The sequence below is a fragment of the Saccopteryx bilineata genome, chromosome 3 (assembly GCF_036850765.1).
Source record: "Saccopteryx bilineata isolate mSacBil1 chromosome 3, mSacBil1_pri_phased_curated, whole genome shotgun sequence".
Classification (NCBI taxonomy): Eukaryota; Metazoa; Chordata; class Mammalia; order Chiroptera; family Emballonuridae; genus Saccopteryx; species Saccopteryx bilineata.
In genome coordinates, this window is record NC_089492.1 from 300,297,188 (window position 1) to 300,319,187 (window position 22,000).

The 22,000-nt window shown below is 40.9% G+C and overlaps 2 protein-coding genes across 8 annotated transcripts in view; one reads left to right on the forward strand and one right to left on the reverse strand.

Moving 5' to 3' along the window:
- LOC136331938 (zinc finger protein 420-like) overlaps positions 1-1,948 on the reverse strand; it is a 60,183-nt gene extending 58,235 nt beyond the window's left edge. For all 7 annotated transcript variants that reach the window (XM_066271113.1, XM_066271111.1, XM_066271112.1 and 4 more), the window contains exon 1: positions 1,788-1,948. The gene's annotated coding sequence lies outside the window, so the exon portion shown is untranslated. The remainder of the gene's footprint in view (positions 1-1,787) is intronic.
- The window catches only part of LOC136331920 (zinc finger protein 420-like), a 284,820-nt gene that overhangs the window by 61,321 nt on the left and 201,499 nt on the right, over positions 1-22,000 (forward strand). The window lies entirely within an intron of this gene.

Below are 22,000 nucleotides of genomic sequence, written 5' to 3' on the forward strand. Positions count from 1 at the left end.
CAATAAGCATGCAGAACCCTCAGGGAGGAGGGCTCAACTTGAAGTTGCGGTTCTGCAGGTCTGCAGTGGGGCCCGTGATGTGACATCTTTATCTAGGTCCCTGCCGTGCCTGCACTGCTCCCTGAGAGCTGTTTTCAGCAGCACTGGCTGACAGGTCTGCACAGCACATCTCACACTGTTGAATACTGTGAGGGTGATTTCAACCTCTCAGTCACTAATTCAACAAATCACATGAAAAAAAGAAAAAGCTGATGAACATTTGAACTCAAGACACAAGGCTCTGACAGCTAAGATCAGACATCCTTACCAAACTGCACAATGAAATAGCCCAATATACTTTACTAAATACCAGTTTCTGTATCAACATATGAAAGACACTAGAAAGGATGTAGGGCTCAGAATTTAAATTTGACACGATATATTTAAAAAGAAAACAATATGGAATCTTTTTTAATGTAATGAGTTCTAGGATCAAATATTTAAAAAGTTGAGACTGCCTCATATTTGGCAAAGAATTATGAGCTCTGGTTATGGCCTTGGCCAGTTGGCTCAGCAGTAGAGCGTTAGCTTAGTGTATGAAAGTCCTGGGTTTGATTCCTGGTCAGGCCACACCCGCTAACATCTGCTTATCCACCCCTCCCCCTCTTCTTTATCTTTCTCTTCACCTCCTGCAGCCATGGCTTTATTAGAGCAAGGTGGCACCAAACACTGAAGATGGCTCCATGGCTTCATTCACCACTGGCGCTAAAATATGATAGTTTGACTGCCGTGTAACAGCCCAAGATGGGCAGAGCACCCGTAGTAGGTTTGCAAGGCAGATTCGGGTGGGGGCACATGCAGTAGCGTCTTTCTGCCTCCCTGCTTCTCACTTAAGGAAGGGAAAATAAAAGTTATCAGCTGTGGTTATAAGGTATCATCAGTGTTTATTTTAAAAGTTAAAAACTAATGCAAGAAGCAGATAATCAACAGACCAAGATATATCTCAATAGGTTTTTTTTTTTTAATGAATTATACGAGATGTGTAATAAAAGAGGTAAGTCCGTTGGGCAAGCAAAAAACGAATTCTTTTTTCTTCACCCCCCACTTCTGCTCCCCAGCCCCCTCCCTGAGCCCTTCTCTCTGGGCCCTTCCCTCTCCTCGGGGTGTCTCCCCTTTTTTCCCCTCGCGTTCCTCTCCCCGGTTACTGTCACTCTCCCCGTCGCAGTCCCGTCCCCCGCACCCCCACGTTGCCGTCTCTTCATGGCCCCTCACTGACCTCTCCTCCCCTCCCGTGTCTCTCTCCGTCCCCTGACCCCTCCCAGCCCCGCTCTGCGCGTCCCCGGGGCCCCTTCACTGTCGCCGCTCCCACACAGCCCTCCCCGCGCGGGGCCGGGGGCTCTTCTGGGGACCCCGCGTTCTCGCCCCGAATCCCCGCCCCACGGAGAGTGTGCGCCTCCTGGATCCGGGCCTCGTATTAAATGGGGTGGGGTCTCAGGATGGGGTCCGCAGGTCCCCAGGCCCGGGTGGCGGGGGGAGGGCAGTCCGGGCTCTACGGGCCGAGAGAGGCCGGGCGGGGGAGGGACGCACACTGTCCGTCTCCAGCGCCCGAGTCCGTCTCCCGAGACTTGAAACAGCGACGGGGGTGAGGGGGCTGCCTCCTCAGGACCGAGGCAGGAAACCCCGTGGAAGGGGGGGTCCAACGCCCGGCGGGGTGGGGGGAGACACGGGCGGGGCGGCCTCAGAGTTTCCCTGGAAACCGACGCGGAGCCCCCACCGGCAGCGAAGCGGGCAGGCTCGGAGCCTCTCACCGGGACTCCGCACTCACAGCTGGGGGCTCGGGAGCGGGGCTCTCGGCGTCCGCAGCGACTCTCAGGCTCCCCGCGTGCAGAACTGGGGACGGGGGAAAAGCGGGTTTAAACCGGGGAGACCGTCACCAGACACGGGGCGACCACGCAATTCCACAACAACTTCCGGCTCTGTAAGAAACTGCGCGTGCGCATCGACTCAACTGATCGGAGGCGTTACCGTCCCAATGAGCGCTTCCACAGTGGGCGGATTATTAATACTGACCATTCGGGAGTCGAGACAACGGGATAAATAGGCGGGGCCAAAACGCCCTTGTCCTTTGGTCCCCGCCAATTTTCTCAGGGGTTAGTTTTTTGTAGGGCATGGAATTTGACTAAGGTAATAAAATGTGTATGATTTTCCTTCCAGACTTAATATTATGACGAGTCCCTGGCCAGGTTGCTCAGTTTGTTCGTGTCCTCATGATCCACTGTGGTCTGTGGGTAATGGGTTGGAGCACATACAAGAAGCAAGCAATGAATGCATAAATGCATGGAACAAGTAATCCATGTTTCTGTTTCTCTTGGCCCCGCCGACCCTGCTTAAAAATCAATAAAAAAACTTTTTCAAGAATATTATGACACCTCAGGGATTAAGTGCTGGATAAAAACTTTGACACACACACTGTAAGGTTATCTTTCTCGTTTTTTAGCGAGAGAGAGACAGAGGGAGAGACAGGAAGGGAAAGAGATGAGAAGCAGCAACTGGTAGTTGTAATACTTTAGTTATTCATTGATTGCTTTCTTATATGTGCTTTCATGGGTACGTGGGGGGGGGGGGATGGGGGACGGGGGGGGGCTCCAACTGATTCAGCTCAAGCTAGCAACCTCGGGCTCAAGCCAGTGACCTTGGGGTCAAGTCTATGAGACCACATTCAAGCCAGCTACCTCGTGCTCAAGCTCCAGGTTTTGAATCTGGGCCCTCAGTATCCCAGCTCTATGCTCTACCCACTGGGTCACTGCCTGGTCAAGCTGTAAGATTTTTTTTACATGGCCTTGGACTAACTGCTCACTGGGTTAGAGAAGCCTCCCAGTGTGTCAAGGTTGTGGGATTGGTCCCTGGACAGAGCACATGCAAGAATCAACAATGAATACATGAATAAGTGGAACAAGAAGTGGATGTTTCTCTCCCCCATCTCTAAATTGAGTAAAAACATTTAAATAGAAATCTCATTTTTTTAGAGATCTCATTTTTAAAAAATATTTCCCTTAAATGTATATTGTCTGATATTTATTTGTTATTATTATTATTGGTATTATTATTACGTGAGAGGCCAGGAGGCAGAGATGCAGGCTCCTGCAAATGCCTTGATGGAGATTCACCCAGAAAGCCCCTTACCAGGCAATGCTCTGCTTATCTGGGGCCGTTGCTCTATTGCTCGGCAACTGAGCCATTTTAGAGCTTGAGGAAAGCCATGGAGCCATCCTTAGCACCTGTGTCCAACTTGCTTGAACCATTCCAATCATGATAGCAGCAGGAGAAGAGAGGGGGCGGGGTGATATTCACTTCTCCTGTGTACCCTGATTGGGAATCCAACCTGGGACTTGCACATGCTGTGCCGACACTCTACTGCCGAGACTACTGAGTCAGAGAAGACTGAAAGTTTAATAGAATTTTTTGTCAAATCATTCTATGCTTTGGTTCCTAAATATCTTTTTAAAATTATGTAACGTTGGTAACAGGTTTTGGGATCTGTGGAATGCAGATTATGGAGATCATACAGTGTTGTATACCATTTCCATCAGCCATGTTGGCATGAAAGACATTTCAGTGTGCATACTCATGTTCAAAGCAAATAAATACAGGGCTGCTAAAATGCTTCATGAAACTCAAAACATTTGGAGAAAGGTCAATTGTCAATAAAAGTCAAAAATTCCTTTTGTGCCTGACCAGGCTGTGGCACAGTGGATAGAGCAACAGACTGGGATGTGGAGGACCCAGGTTCGAGACCTCGAGGTCACCAGCTTGAGCGCGGGCTCATCTGGTTTGAGCAAAATCCCACTAGCTTGAACCCAAGGCTGCTGGCTCCAGCAAGGGGTTACTCAGTCTGCTGAAGGCCCACGGTCAAGGCATATATGAGAAAACAATCAATGAACAACTAAAGTGTTGCAACTCGCAATGAAAAACTAATGATTGATGCTTCTCATCTCTCTCCGTTCCTGTCTATCCCTCTCTCTGGCTCTGTAAAAAAATAAAAAATTTTAAAAAAATTCCTTTTGTTTTGGCAAGTTTTGTTGCTTGTAATATTTACAAGGGAAGGAAATAAACATATTTACAAGAGAGTAAAGACTAATCAATTGGTGCAAAATTTGGATATATGTCGTTCTGATTTCTCAGTATAAAACAAAGTAAAAAAAAGGCAGTGGATAAAGCCTTTACCTGTGAATGCAGAGGTTGCCAGTTTGAAACCCTGGGCTTACCTGGTCAAGGTACATATGGGAGTTAATGCTTCCTTCCTGCTCCTCCCTCTTCTCTCTCTCTCTCTCTCTTCTCTAAAATAAATGAATACTATCATATTTTAAAAAGAGAGAGGGACAGTTTATGATCAAGGCAACAACTCAAGATATGATCATCTGAGCATGTCAAGGTGCACCCCACAGTTTGGCCTCAATATAAACTAGACACTGATTCTCAATGGCTGGAGAATGACACTTTCAGATTAAAACCCTTAGAAAACCTCAGCAACCTCTGTCACTGCAATGGAAAATAGAAATTCCCTGTGTCTTAGGTTTCATTTCATTTCTTTAACCCTGCCGGCATGAGTTTCGTTTCAGAGCTTGCGGCAGGTGACCAACCACAAAGGAATATCCGATGTCACAATTCCAATGAAGTCATGGACTGTTGAAACCGCTGACGATTGAAAATGCACCAACATCCATAATTGGTGAAAAGCACCACTGCACCCAGCGATAGTGGCAGCCAATCAGCAAATGTCCCGCTACCCTTCCTACTTCCCTAAACCTAACCCTTTAAAACGTGGTCTGAGCCTGGCCTGAGTGGCGCAGTGGATAAAGCGTAGACCTGGAAATGCTGAGGTCGCTGGTTCGAAACCCTGGGCTTGCCTGGTCAAGGCACATATGGGAGTTGATACTTCCAGCTCCTCCCCCCTTCTCTCTCTCTCTGTCTCTCTCTCCCTCTCTGTCTCTCTCTCCTCTCTAAAAATGAATAAAGTAAAAAAAATAAACAACAACAACAACAACAAAAAAAACAACAACCGTGGTCTGAGTCTGTAACTGCTTCTGCTCTCCGTTACAAAGACAGCCTGGCAGGTTTTCTTTTATAAAAGCCTATTACACTGGTCTTTCGGACTCTGATTGATTCTATTACTCATCAACTTTGGGTTGTTGTGTTCTTATTTTAATTTATTCCAGGGTATCTTTTTATCTGTTTCTCGATCTCATTGTTAGCCCATTTTTTGTTTAATAACATGTTTAGCCTCCGTGTATTTGTGTGCTTTTTCGTTTTGTTTTTGTGATTGATTTGTATTTTCACACCATTCTGTTCAGAGAAGACTATTTATGTGATTTCAATCTTCTTGAATTTATTAAGATTTGTTTTGTGTCCTAACATGTGGTCTATACTAGAAAATGTTTTATGTGCACTTGAATGATTGATTGTATATTCTGTTAATTTGGGATAAAAAATGCTCTAAAGATTTTAATTAAATCTATCTGCTCTAATGTGTCATTTAAGACTGCCATTTCCTTGTTGATTTTCTGTCTGGATGACCTATCCATTGGTGTTGATGGGGAGTTGAAATCCCCTACTATGACTATATTGCTGTCAATCTCTCCCTTGGTGTCCATCAAGATTTGCTTTAGATGTATAGATGCTTAAAAATTTACAAGAGTTATGTCCTGTTTTTGGCTTGCTCCATTTATCATTAGGTAGTGGTCTTCTGTTGTGGACCGGTAATGGCAAAAAGCCATTATAGATTCAAGGCTTGGCAGGGGGCTTAAGTTCTACCCCCTCCATCTCCATATTTGGCTTTGATGCTCTGTGTTTGCACCCACTCCACTTCCTTCCTTGGGTTGCAGGAAGCAATATACATACCCTTCCTCTGACTCTTTGTTTTCAGATGTTTGTAAAATTCACTAATGTATACTGTTTTTGCCTTGGGAGAGTTCCTGTCTTAGCCTTTGATGTGCAACTTTGTATCAGGGTCCTTGATTTGCATAGGTCCATATAATAAAGCAAACTGAGGCTGTGAGGCACTCAGATGCTGCCAGGCAGTTTGAGGAGTCCTCCCGGTCCCATCGGTTTTGTTCTGACAAAGTGTGTTTCCTTAATTCCGCACCGTTATTTGGAAGCTGCGCTGGTCCGCGGCAGTCTTCTGTGTCTCTTACTATATAACTTTGTTTTAAAGTCTATTTTGTCAGATATAAGTATTGCTATCCAGCTTTTTTTCCTTTCCATTTTCATCCCTTTATTTTTAGTCTGTGTGTGCCCTTCATTCTGAACTGGGTCTCCTGTAGACCAGTGGTCCCCAACCCCCAGGCCACGAACTGGTACCAGTTCATGGGCCATTTGATACTGGTCTGCAGAGAAAGAATAAATAACTTACATTATTTCCATTTTATTTATATTTAAGTCTGAACAATGCTTTATTTTTTTAAAATGACCGATTCCCTCTGTTACATCTGTCTAAGACTCACTCTTGAAGCTTGTCTTGGTCATGTGATACATTTATCCATCCCACCCTAAAGGCTGGTCCGTGAAAATATTTTTGGTCCATGGCCCAAAAAAGGGTGGGGACCACTGCTGTAGACAGCATATATAATCATTTTTTATTTTTCAATTACCCTTGACACAGAATATTATACTAGTTTCTAGTATACAAGGAGATGTAAAATAGAGCACAGGGAATACAGTCCATAATCTAGATTTTTAGAAACTTTTTATAAAAGGGCACATTAATATGACTATATATGACTATATATTTTATGTAAAATATTAAATAGATTTGTATTTTTTTTTTTGTATTTTTCTGAAGTTGGAAACGGGGAGGCAGTCAGACAGACTCCCGCATGTGCCCTACTGGGAACCATCTGGCATGTCCACCGAGGGCGATGCTCTGCCTATCTGGGGCATCGCTCTGTTGCAACCAGAGCCATTCTAGTGCCTGAGGCAGAGGCCATGGAGCCATCCTCAGCACCCGGGCCAACTTTGCTCCAATGGAGACTTGGCTGTGGGAGGGGAAGAGAGAGACAGAGAGGAAGGAGAGGGGGAGGGGTGGAGAAGCAGATGCACACTTCTCTAGATTTATATTTTTAAAGTGTTTACATCCACTACAAGTGTATTTTAATTTCGTATGGACATTTTATTCTCTTGATGTGTTGAGAACCAAGAACACATTCAACAAAACAAACTAGAGCTTGTTTTAGAACAGAGGTCGGTAACCTTTTTCTCTGAGAGAGCCATAAACGCCACATATTTTAAAATGTAATTCCATGAGAGCCATATAACAACTCGTGTATGTTAGGCATTATCCAATAAAAATTTGGTGTTGTCCCAGAGGACAGCTGTAATTGGCTCCAGCCACCCACAACCATGAACATGAGTGGTAGGAAATGAGTGCATTGTAATACATGAGAATGTTTTATATTTTTACTGTTATTATTATTTTTATTAAAGATTTGTCTGTGAGCCAGATGCAGTCATCAAAAGATCCACATCTGGCTCATGAGCCATAGGTTCCTGACCCCTGTTTTAGAAGAAATAACAGGACCTTATAGTTCATTTTAGGTCCAAGGACACAGTCCATTGGAAGTAATGTAGTAATTGAGCTGAAGACAATAGCAAGGTAAATTACCTTTGTTGAGGAGTTGGGATTTTCCCCCACACACTCATTACTCTAGTCAGAGAAAAGCATGCATAAATGGCTGGGGTGATTCTTTTTTGAATTATCTGAAACACATTAAGGGAACTGGTCATAGCATAAAGAGTTGAAATATTTCTGTGTCACAATCTGTGTCCTGTTAAGAAAAATGTAAAACTCTGCTGAGTAGGATAAAACAACTGGTTGAATGAGCCTGAGAAACAAGAATGCTCAAATATACCTCATATTTCCAGGACAGAAAAAGCCAGCCACTCAACTCCCACTAGAACAGCCTAAGCAGTGAGTAACTATTAATACCCACTGCTAACAGCCAAGATGGAGATTCCAGCTTGCTCTATACTTTCTTATGTCCTTACCCTTAAAGGCACACTCTGCCCCCATACCTTCCCTCTTGGAATCCTCTCATATAGAAAGCTCTCTTAATCTTATTTAAAATCTCGTAATCAAGACTAATTCCTCCTATGCAGCCAACAGCTGGATATTTCTGTCCATGTCATCTTCAGCTTACTCAGCTCTCCCTATTCCTCTTTTTTTATAAATAAATTTTTATTAATTTTCATGGGGTGACATCAATAAATCAGGGTACATATATCCAAATAAAACATGTCCAGGTTATCTTGTCATTCCATTCTGTTGCATACCCATCACCCAATGTCAGATTGTCCTCCGACACCTTCTATCTAGTTTTCTTTGTGCCCCTCCCCCTCCTCCTCTCCCTCCTTCCCTCCCCCCGCCCCCCATAACCACCACACTCTTGTCCATGTCTCTTAGTCTCATTTTTATGTCCCACCAATGTATGGAACCCTGCAGTTCTTGTTTTTCTCTGATTTACTTATTTCACTCCATATAATGTTATCAAGATCCCACCATTTTGTTGTAAATTATCTGTCATTATTTCTTATGGCTGAATAGTATACCATGGTGTATGTGCCACATCTTCTTTATCCAGTCTTCTATTTTTTTTTTTACAGTGATTAAAGCCTTTAAGCAAACTCTTGGCCAATACAGCAAGAATCCATAAAAGAGTAGTGTCTTTAATGTGTTCACCAAGTCCAAGTTGGCACCATCACCATGCCAAATCCCTGAAAAATGCAACCCAACCTCAGTTCAGTTTGTTAGGAGCTGTCACAAGGAGCAGGAGTCCAGGAAAAGTACACATGGCACTGGAATTGTTGTCACAATTCTATACTTTGCAGCTCATGTCCAAGTCCCAATGACCACTGCTTCTAGCTGGTAATGATTCAGGTAGACTGGAAAAGCCATCAGCAGCATGTGTGGAGATGGAGCTTCTGTTCTCCTCTGCCTGGACAGATGAGACCAGGTTGCTTTTCCCTGGAGCTCTGTGACTGTGGCATGGTAAAGAGAACCTTGGGATGCACTAAGCTGGGTGGCAAAGGTAGATTCATAATAGAAGTTGGCAAAAGGGAAAAGAGAACTCTAAATTAGGAGTAGGTCCCAGTCTGAAATGAGTGGAACATTGAAGTAGGAGGAATAAAGGAAACACTATATATTAAACAAAGCAGCAGAAAATAGGACTATCAACACCCACAACAGAGATCTTTGAGGGAAGAATAAGAAACCTGACTATTCAGGCAAGACATAGTTAAGTGCCCTTCTGCAAATGAGATCAGTTTACCTGCTTCTTGGAAGAAATACCCTAGGCTCGTCCACAGTGTCATAGATGGGGCTGACGGCCCTGGGCACCTTCAGCCTTCAGTGACAAACCCCAGCATTCTGGGCAAGGTTAGGTCATAGGTGGCTGGAGCAAGGCTGGAAGAGATTGAACCCTCCCTTAGAGGAGCGAGGGGGGAGCCTACCTTCCAGTGTCCCTGTTTCCTCACAGCAGAGGCATGTAAGTCTGGTAGGCTTTAGCTCAATGACCTTCCTTTCCACTATTGAAGCAGGACCCAGATGGCATCCTATGAGACCCCTTTGGGGCATTGGAGCCTTTAAGGGTGTATCCTAAAAGCTGGTAGTTTACCTGATCTCGATTGGTCTTTTTCTGCCTCTTGGTATCTTAAAAGCCATGCTCAGAAGATCTCGCTGAGGGGTTTGAGGATCCCCATCCGCCTATATAAATCTTTTTCATATATCTGGAGCTATTTGGAAAAAGACAAAACAGTATTATTAGCTGGATCAAATAAAAGAAGGTAGTAGTTTGCAGGAGAAAAAGATTTGGCGTCTCCTGTTCATCAGCATTCAAAAGAAATTTAAAAAATTTTTAAGTAAAAAGCATGATATGGTAGACCCATAGGAGTTCCAGTATATGACTCCCCCTTTTTAAATTTTTTTAAATTGACCTTAAAATTTTGCTGGATACACTTTAATAATACCTTGACTTTAAAGATTGTAAGAAATACACATAATTCGAAAGGTTTGCCAAAATACAGTAAATGCTTTTGCTTCATATGCAGGAGCATTGTCAGTTTAACCAGTTTAGGAAATCCAATAATAGAACAATGCATACAGACAATGAGCTATGACATGCTTAGCAGCCTCTCCTGTTCTGACAGAGGTTACTATAAATCCAGAATATGTATCCACTGTAACGTGGACATAGGACTGTTTGCCAAAGGAAGGTATATGAGTAACATTCATTTGCCAGAGTTGTCCTGGTAGGGGTCCTTGAGGGTTAACTCCAAATGAAGGGACAGATTGTAGTATAGGACCCCTTGGACAGGATTTACTAATCTGCCGTGCTGCTTCCCGAGAAAGTTGAAACTGTTTACACAGGGCTGCAGCGTTCTGGTGATGAATAGTATGAGATTGAATTGCCCAATCTGTCATGGTTGCTCCAAATAATTTTTCTTTTGGGTAGCTTGATCAACAAGGGCATTCCCTTGTGCTAAAGCTCCAGGGAGCATGGAGTGAGCTCGAGTATGTCTTATAAAACATGGAGCTCTATGTTGACATACAAGACTTTGAAGAAGGAAGAACTGCTGAAATAGTTCATCAGCATTTGTCCCTAAGACAGCAGTCTTTATAGTGGAAACACCATAACTAAATATTTGCTGTCGTATATAGATTAAAGGGGGAATATGGCAAATGCTGAAAAGCCATGATCATGGCATATAATTCTAGTCTTTGAGCTGATTTTAAGTTGACAGTTTCAGTATAAAGTTGTCCATTGATTTGCAAGAGTGATTTGCCATTTAGTGGAAGTTTCCCAGAGCCATTGTTGTTGATCCTTTGAAAAAAGGAACAACAATAATTTTGAGACTCAAAACCTATAAGCTGTAAGGGTCACTTGATAATCCAGAAGGCAACAAGATCAAAATATGGAAGTGTATTCCATGGGCTATTTGTAGTGGAATAACCCATTGCATGGCCTTAGATGGGAACACAGCCAACAAGAAAAGAATGTTTTGCCAAGAAAATTGTTTTGTGACTTGAAGGCAGGTCACTGAAACAGGTCTATGTGACTGAAGGCAGTTGCTGGGCTTTTCTCAGTAAAACATTCTCATAAGATTTCTGTACTTTCCAAGGTTATCCCTTAAGATAAGGAGAGGAATATTATGGGATCCATAGAAGCAATAACAATTAATGCCTTCTGATATTATGTTGTTACTAAGCTATCTTGCAGGTGCACTCCATGTATCTTTAAGTAAAAGTTACACTTGATGTTATGCCAATTTCTCAGTAAACAAACTTTTTGAAGTCTTGTGAATAAAATTAGGACACAGTGCGAACTCGGGGCCATTTGCCTGAGCGAACGGAGGTCCTTTGCTAGTCCATGATGATTTTGTCTGCTGATCTCTCTCTCTGCACTCTCGACTCACAACAACATTTGGCGCCTACCGTGGGGCCTTAAGAAGAGATTGGGAACAGATGGAACCTTGAAAGGGTAAGTTGGACACGCTGTGAACACGAAACTTTATGGTAACTAGCAAAGTCATGGGAAATTCCATTCATTACGGGACAATTATGTACAAGGTTTTTTTGTTTAATTTTTTAATTTATTTATTCATTTTAGAGAGGAGGGAGGGGGAGAGAGAGAGAAAGGGAGGAGGAGCAGGAAGCTTCAACTCCCATATATGCCTTGGCCAGACAAGTGCAGGGTTTGGAACCGATGACCTCAGTGTTCCCAGGTCGACGCTTTATCCACTGCGCCACCAGAGGTCAGGCTATGTACAAGTTTTAAAATTCCTTTTAAAAAAAAGGGTCTGGGATTCAGATAAAAGACAAGGTTTTGTTATGTCTTTTAAATGCTATTCAGAAACACTGTTATTGGTATACTCCTGAACATTGTAATCAATTGAATTTGAATGTTTGGCAACAAGTAGGAAAATCTTTACGCTGTATTCATCAGCATGGAGATCCACTTGATGCTGAAATGTGGGTTGCTTATAATTTTATTGCTACAGCCCTTGGACCTTTGCAATCAGATGGAGATTCTGTTAAAGACTTGAGTGAGCTTATTTTTAATGAGCCTGAAGAATTTGATTCAGCACAGAATGAATAGAATAATGACTTGGACAATACAGTCTCTGCTTTTGAAGTTACTGATAATGTTAATGAAATTCAGCCATTCACAGGCTTTCATCCCTCTTTCTTAAAAAATGAAGGAGCCCCTATGGATGATGTTGCCTGTCTAAAACATTTATTAAGTAAACTACAATTTACACTGGAACAACAAAAAATTGGAAATCAGTATACTGCTTATCCTGTTCAAAAGCAAGATATACGTGAGCTATGGCTCCTCCAATTCAAGGTCAAAAATTAATTGGTACTGGCAGGGGAAGGATTTTTCAATTCCCTAAAATCTCTGAAATGCAACAGGCGCTGATGCATCATGATGATTTAGAATCTAATTCTAGTAATTTTTCTGCATCTATTTTTCCAATTATTTGACAGCCTTTTCCTCTTAATGCTCCAGATCCTGGGGGAGGCCATAATATCCAATTTGACCAAACTGAATTTACTTTCTTAAAGCTAGTCAAACAATCTGTTGCTATGTATGGACCTCAGTCCTCATATGTTCAAGGTCTTATCTCTTCCTATTGTAATAATCATTTAGTGATTCCTTTGGATTGGGATTTACTTGCTAGTATGGTTTTGGAACCAGGACAATATTTACAATTCAAATCTTGGTGGAGAGAGGAGGCTCTTCAAATATCTCACATGAATGCCAGAAATAATCCCCCGGGAGCTACTTTTGAAATGCTCATCGGCGTTGGTGCTTATGCAGCTGTGGGACAACAAACTGATTATACTGATGCTGTTATAGCTCAGATTAGATTGCTTGCCTTAAAGCCTGAATGCAAAGCACTGGAAATGGAGACAAGGAAGAAAAGCTTGCAGCTTTACATCAGTTGGCACAAATTCAATTAGAATTAGGACATATAGAAAAATCATGAAGTCCTTAGAATTCTCTAGTCTTTGTAATAATAAAATAAATAAATACTAATTTTCTTTGGTGTTTTAGCTACAGTCCTCTGAACTATCATTTTGTTTCTTTCTTATTCTTTGCCTGGAAACTGAGGCAGGGGACATCTGTTGGATCTGACTATAGAAAATATCCCAGCAGCTGCCAAGAGAATTTTCTTGGGGAAATTTTATTTAGTCTCATCCATCGTCAGTCCCTCTGTCAGAAAATGCCTTGATTAAAATCAGGCAGGCATCGCCCTGGCCGGTTGGCTCAGCGGTAGAGCGTCAGCCTAGCATGCGGAGGACCCGGGTTCGATTCCCGGCCAGGGCACACAGGAGAAGCGCCCATTTGCTTCTCCACACCCCCCTCCTTCCTCTCTGTCTCTCTCTTCCCCTCCCGCAGCCAAGGCTCCAGTGGAGCAAAGATGGCCCGGGCGCTGGGGATGGCTCTGTGGCCTCTGCCCCAGGCGCTAGAGTGGCTCTGGTCGCAACATGGCAACGCCCAGGATGGGCAGAGCATCGTCCCCTGGTGGGCAGAGCATCGCCCCTGGTGGGCGTGCCGGGTGGATCCCGGTCGGGCGCATGCGGGAGTCTGTCTGACTGTCTCTCCCTGTTTCCAGCTTCAGAAAAATGAAAAAAAAAAAAAAATCAGGCAGGCATCTTTCTAGTCTGACTGTGCTCTGAAATCCCGGGTTTCTCTTTGGTTTGTGTGGTCTGGTTTGTCTGATTCTAATTTCTGTTTAGTTTTTGTTTGATGTTGTCTAAATGTGATTTTTAAGGCCTGAATTTTTTTTTTAATTATAATTTTATTTTTTTAATGGGATGACATCAATAAATCAGGATACATATATTCAAAGATAATAAGTCCAGGGTATCTTGTCGTTCAATCATGTTGCATACCCATCACCCAAAGTCAGATTGTCCTCCGTCACCCTCTATCTTGTTCTCTCTGTGCCCCTCCCCCTCCCCCTTTCCCTCTCCCATTCCTCCCTCCCCCCCCCCCCGTAACCACCACACCCTTATCAATGTCTCTCAGTTTCACTTTTATGTCCCACCTACGTATGGAATAATGCAGTTCCTGGTTTTTTCTGATTTACTTATTTCGCTTTGTATCATGTTATCAAGATCCCACCATTTTGCTGTAAATGTTCCGATGTCATCATTTCTTATGGCTGAGTAGTATTCCATAGTGTATATGTGCCACATCTTCTTTATCCAGTCATCTATTGACGGGCTTTTTGGTTGTTTCCATGTCCTGGCCACTGTGAACAATGCTGCAATGAACATGGGGCTGCATGTGTCTTTACATATCAATGTTTCTGAGTTTTGGGGGTATATACCCAGTAGAGGGATTGCTGGGTCATAAGGTAGTTCTATTTTCAGTTTTTTGAGGAACCACCATACTTTCTTCCATAATGGTTGTACTACTTTACATTCCCACCAACAGTGTATGAGGGTTCCTTTTTCTCCACAGCCTCTCCAACATTTGCTATTACCTGTCTTGCTAATAACAGCTAATCGAACAGGTGTGAGGTGGTATCTCATTGCCGTTTTGATTTGCATTTCTCTAATAGCAAAAGAAGATGAGCATCTTTTCATACATCTGTTGGCCATTTGTATTTCTTCCTGGGAGAAGTGTCTGTTCATATCCTCTTCCCATTTTTTTATGGGATTGTTTGTTTGTTTGTTGTTGAGTTTTATGAGTTCTTTGTATATTTTGGATATTAGGCCCTTATCTGAGCTGTTGTTTGAAAATATCATTTCCCATTTAGTTGGCTTTCTGTTTATTTTGTTATCAGTTTCTCTTGCTGAGCGAAAACTTCTTAGTCTGATGTAGTCCCATTCATTAATTTTTGCCTTCACTTCTCTTGCCATTGAAGTCAAATTCATAAAATGCTCTTTAAAACCCAGGTCCATGAGTTGAGTACCTATGTCTTCTTCTATGTACTTAATTGTTTCAGGTCTTATGTTTAGATCTTTGATCCATTTTGAGTTAATTTTTGTACAGGGGGAGAGACTGTAGTCCAGTTTCATTCTTTTGCATGTGGCTTTCTAGTTTTCCCAGCACCATTTATTGAAGAGGCTTTCTTTTCTCCATTGTGTGTTCTTGGCCCTTTTATCAAAAATTATTTGACTATATATATGTGGTTTTATTTCTGGACTTTCTATTCTGTTCCATTGGTCTGTGCCGGGGTCCAGCCCCGGGGGGGATCCAGGGGTCCCACAGGAGGAGACGGCGTCGGCGAAAATGGAGTGAGAGAGCCGAATTCTTTTCTTTCTCTTTATTCTCCGGTTAGCATTTACTGCCAGGCATCTCTACCAAATGCTAGTATAGCTCCCTTTTTATACACGCACACCGAGTTACAATCACATGGTGTTAATTATTACTTTTGTTTCACTATGTTTTCATGTTTCCGGATAACAGTTAATTTACATCTATGAGTCACAAACCAGGTAGCAAATCATTCAAAATACAAAATAACTTGAATAGCCATAACAACATCAGTAAAAGCTTTTAGAGTATTAGTTCTAAAAGGCTTGCCTCTATAGAAATTAGCATAACATCAAGAATAGCTTTCACCCAAAGATATGCAGAGTGTACTTGCAAGATAGCCCAGCAGCAACACAAGACATTCCATGGATTTCCCTACATTTTTAAATCTCATGAAAACATCTCATTGAGAAAGCCTAGCAATTGCCTTTAGTCAAAAGACAATTCTCTTAGTAAAACATTCTTTTCTTGCTGACTACGCTCTCATCCTAGGCCACACAATGGGCCATTCTACTATACCTTACCTAAGATACTAATGTCTAGTCAAATATTACTTATTTATTATATTTAAACACTAGTTAAGTTCTGACTCTATTCTTCTCAGAATATACCACTATTTGCAGATCAAAGAAGAAAGGAATGTTTCTTTACTTATCACATGAAAAGGCTAGGGAGGAAAAAATGTTAAGTGAAGGTCCAAGGGTGCTCTGTGCACAGCCACTGCCTCCTAAGTCACAATTCTTTTTAACATGATAAAGAAGGAATTATCCTACAAACTTAACCCTTTACGAGGGATATCATAGCCAGCCTCTTATGTCTATGAGCCCAGTTCAAGGGGCTTACAGGCTTTTCTGTGGAACTTACACCCTCTGTCTCATTTCCAAAGAAATCACTACAAATCTACAGGGAAAGCACGGTACTATTATCCCTGTGCCACAAATAATAGCACACACCCAGAAAAGGGGGGATATAAGGCCAGATTAATTCAAAAAGTCAAAGGGGGGAGTATCGTTGTGCCTATCCTTTGTGGTGACTTTGTCACCCCACAGCCATTGGTCTTCACTGCAGTGACTTTGTCACCCCACAGCCATTGGTCTTCTCTGCTGTGACTTTGTCAATCAGTAGTTTTTGGTCTTCTTCTGCTGTGACCTTGTCAGCCAGCAGTTGTGGGTCTTCTTCTGCTGTGACCTTGTCAGCCAGCAGTTGTTGATCGGCTCCCGACAGGTCTGAGTGTCTATTTTTCTGCCAATACCATGCTGTTTTGATTGTCGTGACCCTATAATATAGTTTGAAGTCAGGTATTGTAATGCCCCCAGCTTCATTCTTTTTCTTTAGGATTGCTTTGGCTATTCGGAGTTTTTTATAGTTCCATATAAATCTGATGATTTTTTGCTCTATTTCTTTAAAAAACGTCATTGGAAGTTTGATGGGAATTGCATTAAATTTGTATATTGCTTTGGGTAATATAGCCATCTTGATTATATTTATTCTTCCTAGCCAAGAACAAGGTATATTCTTCCATCTCATTATATCTTTTTCGATTTCCCTTAACAATGGTTTATAGTTTTCATTATATAAGTCCTTTACATTCTTTGTTATGTTTATTCCTAAGTATTTTATTTTTCTTGTTGCAATCGTGAAGGGGATTATTCTTTTGAGTTCCTTCTCAGTTGTTTCATTGTTGGCATATAGAAAGGCTATTGACTTCTGTATGTTAATTTTGTATCCTGCGACCTTACTGTATTGGCTTATTGTTTCTAGTAGTCTTTTTGTGGATTCTTTGGGGTTTTCAATGTATAGGATCATATCATCTGCAAAAAGTGATACCTTTACTTCTTCTTTTCCAATATGGATGCCTTTTATTTCTTTGTCTTATCTGATTGCTCTGGCTAGAACCTCTAGTACCACATTAAATAAGAGTGGAGAGAGTGGACAACCCTGTCTTGTTCCTGATTTAAGGGGGAAAGCCTTCAGTTTAGTGCCATTTAATATGATGTTAGCTGATGGTTTATCATATATGGCCTTTATCATGTTGAGATATTTTCCTTCTATACCTATTTTGTTGAGAGTCTTAAACATAAAATTGTGTTGTATTTTATCGAAAGCCTTTTCTGCGTCTATTGATAAGATCATGTGGTTTTTGTTCTTTGTTTTGTTGATATGGTGTATTACATTAACCGTTTTACGTATGTTGAACCATCCTTGAGATTCTGGGATGAATCCCACTTGATCATGATGTAGTATTTTTTTAATATGTTGTTGTATTCGATTTGCTAGTATTTTGTTTAGTATTTTAGCATCTGTTTTCATTAGAGATATTGGTCTGTAGTTTTCTTTTTTTGTGCCATCCTTGCCTGGTTTTGGTATGAGGGTTATGTTGGCCTCATAAAATGTGTTTGGAAGTATTGCTTCTTCTTCAATTTTTGGGAAGACTTTGAGTAAAATAGGAACCAAGTCTTCTTTGAATGTTTGATAAAATTTTCTGGTATAGCCGTCAGGGCCTGGACTTTTATTTTTGGGGAGGTTTTTAATGGTTTTTTCTATTTCTTCTCTACTGATAGGTCTGTTTAGGCTTTCTGCTTCTTCTTGACTCAGTCTAGGAAGGTTGTATTGTTCTAGGAATTTATCCATTTCTTCTAGGTTGTTGAATTTAGTGGCATAAAGTTTTTCATAGTATTCTACAATAATTCTTTGTATACCTACGGTGTCCGTGGTGATTTCCCCTCTTTCATTTTGGATTTTGTTTATATGAGTTCTTTCTCTTTTTTCCTTGGTAAGTCTTGCCAAGGGTTTGTCAATTTTGTTGATCTTTTCAAAGAACCAGCTCCTTGTTCTATTAATTTTTTCTATAGTTTTTCTGTTCTCTAATTCATTTATTTCTGCTCTGATTTTTATTATCTCCTTTCTTCGGCTAGTTTTGGGTTGTCTTTGTTCTTTTTCTAGTTCCTTAAGGTAGGAAGTTAAGTGGTTCACTTGGGCTCTCTCTTGTTTGTTCATATATGCCTGAAGTGATATGAACTTCCCTCTTATCACTGCTTTTGCTGCATCCCATAGATTCTGATATGTCGTATTGTCATTTTCATTAGTCTGTATATATCTTTTGATCTCTGCACTTATTTCTTCTTTGACCCATTCATTTTTTAAAAGTATGTTGTTTAGTTTCCACATTTTTGTGGGATTTTTTTCCTCTTTTTTGCAGTTGAATTCTAGTTTCAAGGCTTTATGATCAGAAAATATGCTTGGTACAACTTCAATTTTTCTGAATTTGCTAATGTTGTTTTTGTGGCCCAACATATGGTCAATTCTTGAGAATGATCCATGTACACTGGAGAAAAATGTATACTCAGTCACTTTGGGATGACATGTCCTGTAGATGTCTATCATATCCAGGTGCTCTAGTGTTTTGTTTAAGGCCACTATGTCTTTGTTGATTCTCTGTTTGGATGACCGATCTAGAGCCGTCAGCGGTGTATTGAGGTCTCCAAGTATGATTGTATTTTTGTCAGTTTTTGTTTTAAGATCAATAAGTAGCTGTCTTATATATTTTGGTGCTCCTTGGTTTGGTGCATATATATTAAAAATTGTTATGTCTTCTTGATTCAGTGTCCCCTTAGCCATTATGAAATGGCCATTTTTATCTCTGAGTACTTTTCCTGTCTTGTAGTCAGCATTATCCGATATGAGTATTGCTACACCTGCTTTTTTTTGGATGTTATTTGCTTGGAGTATTGTTTTCCAGCCTTTCAGTTTGAATTTGTTTTTATCCTTGTTACTTAGATGAGTTTCCTGTAGGCAGCATACAGTTGGATTTTCTTTTTTAATCCATTCTGCTACTCTGTGCCTTTTTATTGGTGAGTTTAATCCATTTACATTTAGTGTAATTATTGATACTTGTGAGTTCCCTATTGCCATTTTATATCTTGCTTTCTGTTAGTTTTGTGTCTTGTTTGGTCCTTCTCTTTCCTTTTTCTATCTTTTGTTTTTATTTGGTTGTATTCCATACATCTTTTTTCTGTTGCTATCTTTTTTATCTCATGTGCTTCTGTGGTGGTTTTTTCAATGGTGGTTACCTTTGAGTAATGAAAAGGGTCCCTACCCTGTTCATTGTAGCGAACTATTTTGTGAGTACTTTTGCACTCCATCGTCCTTTGCTACTGTTAATCTCCATCTTCTCCCCCTCTTTCTTTTTGTTGTTGTCACAGTTTAAATTTGGTTTTATTGTGTTCTTCTTGGAGCTTTTACTTGTGGCTCTGTTTTTTTTTTTGTTCTTTGTATCTGATTGGAGAACCCCCTTTAGTAATTCCTGGAGTGGGGGTTTTCTGATGATAAATTCCCTCATCTTTTCTGTATCTGTGAATGTTTTTATTTCTCCTTCATATTTGAAGGATAGCTTTGATGGGTATAGTATTCATGGCTGAAAGTTCCTCTCTTTCAGGACTTTAAATATTGGGGTCCACTCTCTTCTAGCTTGTAGAGTTTCTGCTGAGAAATCTGATGATAATCTAATGGGCCTTCCTTTATATGTTGTATTCTTCTTTTCCTTGGCTGCCTTGAGAATTTTTTCTTTGCTGTTGATTTGTGTCAATTTCATTATGATATGCCTTGGAGTAGGTTTGTTGGGGTTAAGAAAACTCGGTGTTCTGTTTGCTTCTTGAATTTGGGGCTTTAGTTCTTTCCACAGGCTTGGGAAGTTCTCATCTATTATTTGTTTGAGTATGTTCTCCATTCCATTTTCTCTCTCTTCTCCCTCTGATATACCTATTATTCTTATGTTATTCTTTTTGATGGAGTCAGATAATTCTTGTAGGGCTATCTCATTTTTTTAAATTTTTGAGTCTCTTTCTTCTTCTCTCTGTTGTGCCTCAAGTTGCTTGTCTTCTATTTCACTAATCCTCTCTTCTATCTGACCTGTTCTATTAGCTAAGCTTGTTACTTCGTTTTTCAGCTCGTGAATTGAGTTTTTCATCTCTGTTTGATTTGTTTTTATAGTTTCAATTTCCTTGGAAATATATTCTTTGTGTTCTTTGAGTTGTTTTCTGAGCTCCCTAAATTGCCTTTCTGTGTTTTCTTGTATATCTCGGAGGATTTTTAGGATTTCTATCTTGAATTCTCTGTCATTTAGCTCCAAGGTTTCCAATATATTAAATTTTTTCTCCATAGATTTTTCCTCATCTAGCTGTGTTACCTCTCTTTCTTTTGTATCCATGATATTCGATTTTCTCTTCCTTAATGGCATCTGAGGGTGGTTTTGTTGATAGTATTAATGAGATTTAATAAAGAATAAAAAGCTAAAAAAATAAAAAATCAAAAAGAGTTGTTTTTTTAAAAAAAATTAATAATGAAATAAAAATAAAATAAAATAATAATTTTTTAAAAAAGGAAATTATTTCCCCCCTCCTTTTTTCCTCTCCTCTCCCCTTTTTCTTGAGAAAATCTTGTAGTGAACTGTGAATTATAACAAACAATGCCTGTGATGGAGGGCCTGAATTGGGGAAAAGTAATAAAGGGGCAAAAAAATAAATAAATAAATAAAGGGGGGGTATGGACCCACAAAAAGCAAATAAGGAAAAAATTTGGGTCAAGAATAAATTGATTTACTTTTAGGTGTTGGTTGTCTAAGAGTTATGATGAGAGGAATAAGAGGAAAACAGAAAAATGGGGGACAAATTAAAAAAATACTATTGTATTTAGTGGAAAAAGAACTAGATAAAATGGAGAGCCAGGGATGGGAGCACTGCTAGTGAGTTAAAAAGGTGAAGTAAAACCCCCCAAAATGCCACAAACATAAGTTTGAGTCCCAGATAAGATAATTTGTTTGTTATTGAGGTTTGAATGAGAGGAGATGTAAAGGAGAAAGGAAGAAACTAATATGGAGGGAGAAAAGAAAGAGAGAGAGAGAAAAAAAGAAGGAACCACTAAAAGAAGAAAAAAGAAAGGAGAGAGAGAGAGTTAAGGGTTTTGGAGTGCAACCCTCATAGAGAGAAAGGAAGAGGAGAAAAAAGATAATGGGAGATGTAACACTTATGGGTAGTGTAGTTCAAGAAGAAGAGAGGGTAAGACCAGCAGAGAGTTAATCGGCCAAATTGGAGGAGGAAAAAAAGTATCAAGAATGAAGATAAGAGAAACAAATGAACAAATATAATAAAATGGGATAGGTTATAAAGTCAGCAGATTATTCTTGATTTTGAGAGGTTATCTTCTTGCTTTTTCTTTTCTCTCCCTCTTCCTGGTCGGTGACTCTATACCCCAGGTTCTGCCCCTTTGGCACGCTCAGGTAGAGGTTTGCAGTTGATAAGTCTCTATGGCAATGTCATGTATTGTGCTTTAGTCTCGTTGGCAGTCAAGGCTCATTAGCATTTATAGGCTCCGACAGTGAGAGAGTCTGTGTTCCTGGAGCCTTTCTCCTAGTCTTTCCTTCCTCAATTAGTAGCCTGATAATCCAGCTATGGGGTTGCTGCTGCCTCTGCCTGGATAGTAAGAGGTTCAAAGAGCTGGCAACTCCCCACTCTATTCCCACTCAGCCCAGGGCTCTGGGTAAGGTTCAGTCAGTCAGAGCTGCTAGCATAATCAGGCGGGCTTTCCGCCCACTCAAAGACCTCTGGCTCTGCCACTCTGTCCGATAACACAGGCGGGCGCCCACTTCCGGGGTGCTTGGAGGAAACTCTCATTCACTTTCTGCGTGTGCAGACCAGGATATC